Source organism: Gracilinanus agilis, chromosome 1 (genome assembly GCF_016433145.1).
Source record: "Gracilinanus agilis isolate LMUSP501 chromosome 1, AgileGrace, whole genome shotgun sequence".
Taxonomy (NCBI): Eukaryota; Metazoa; Chordata; class Mammalia; order Didelphimorphia; family Didelphidae; genus Gracilinanus; species Gracilinanus agilis.
This window is the reverse complement of record NC_058130.1, coordinates 551,243,529-551,245,190: the sequence shown is the minus strand read 5'-3', so window position 1 is coordinate 551,245,190 and position 1,662 is coordinate 551,243,529.

Below are 1,662 nucleotides of genomic sequence, written 5' to 3'. Positions count from 1 at the left end.
ACCTTTCAGCCAAGATTCTCATCATCCTGAATGGTAGTGAGGGAGCGGGAGAAACAAGGCTCTTAGAGCAAGCAGACCTACCTACCAAATGCAAGCCGTAAACTCCTAGTGACTGAACATGCTAAGACTACCTATTAATTGGTTAATCAATCACAATTACTCAGAAGGCTGGTAGTTAGGAAAGACTGAGACTAACTACAAGGAAATCTAGGAAGAATAAGCAATTCTGTCTAATCACTTAATAGAATCCCTAAAAGCCTCCTCTGCCCTCACGGCCAGATTTTTGTTATTTAAGTGGTTGAAAAGATTATTTTAAAAAATCAAAGAGACTGTATTTGCTGAAGAAGTAGGAGAAGCTACTATACATTCTGGACTTGATTCGGAAGTTTGACAGTGAAAAGGAGAAAGATTCAATAATAGTTTGGAGGAGGGGATGAGGACACACAGAATTGACTGGAGGTATTTTTGTTTTTCAAGAAAGGGAAAACATAAATTTTTGAAGGCAATGAGAAAGGAAGTAGTTAAAAAGAATGAAAACATTGGAATAAGGATCATAATTTAAAAAGGAAGGTCTCAAAGAAGGCAGAATCAGATGAAACTAAAAACACAAGTATGGTCAGGATTAACCCAGATAGTAGTCCAAGGAAATAACAAAAGTTATCACATATAACATAACTTGTAATTCAATGATAATAAATAAAATTATTATACACTATTTTTTTACCAGATCTGAAATTTCATTGATCTAAAGAACTCCCAGTGAGCAAGTCCTTATGTCAATGCAAATTAACACCTACTCTGCAGTTTCTAGTCTTTCAGAGAGTTGCCCAAGATGCTGAGAGGTCACTGTGTTATCCTTGTACAAGGTCACACAGCCAGTATGTATCCGAGATGAGACTCAAACATCAGTATTCCAGACTCCAAAGCCATCTCTATCTACTCAGTCACAATGGACAATGGTGTGGTTGGAGAATAATTTTGTACCTAAATTGTGGCCCCATTGGTGTATTTTCTGGGGCAGCTTTTATCTTAAGGATGGTGGGCATTCATTCCTACCAGAGTGATGACAGAAGTGCCCTGTAAAACCTTCTGTGAGGGGAAAAAGTCTTTGACTTTAACCCCATTATCTATTCCTCCTAGGTTGAGGGAATGTCACTTCCCTCTCTGAGCCTTCTTTTTCTCATATGTTTAGTGAGGAGGTTGGACTGTATGCTCTCCAGCATCCCTTCCAGCTCTAAGTCATGGATATAGATACTAGATGTCCGATAGAGCTTCTTGGAGCCATAGAGGAGAGCTAAGTGTCAGATGGACACCAAAGGAAGAAAGCAGCCTTGAAAAGGGCTTGTCAGACCTTCACCCCAGAGGTACTAGTTTTTCCTGAACACCTGCTATACCTTGGTCAGGTTGAGGGTAATCGATTGATGATGGGACACAAACCTGTGGGCGAGTTAGTGGGATGTCTATCCCAAGCAGATGAAGACTTTCTCTGGCAGAATGGGCCAACAAGAACAATTTGTTTCACTGGTCATGAAGGCTGAAGAAGCAGGCGCTGTGGAGTTCTTAGAGCTTGGTTAGACATTGAAGAAGGCAAGGTCATCTACCGCATCCTGAGCCATTTCTAACCATCCTGACTTTTGTCTTGCCACTGGACTTGGATGACTG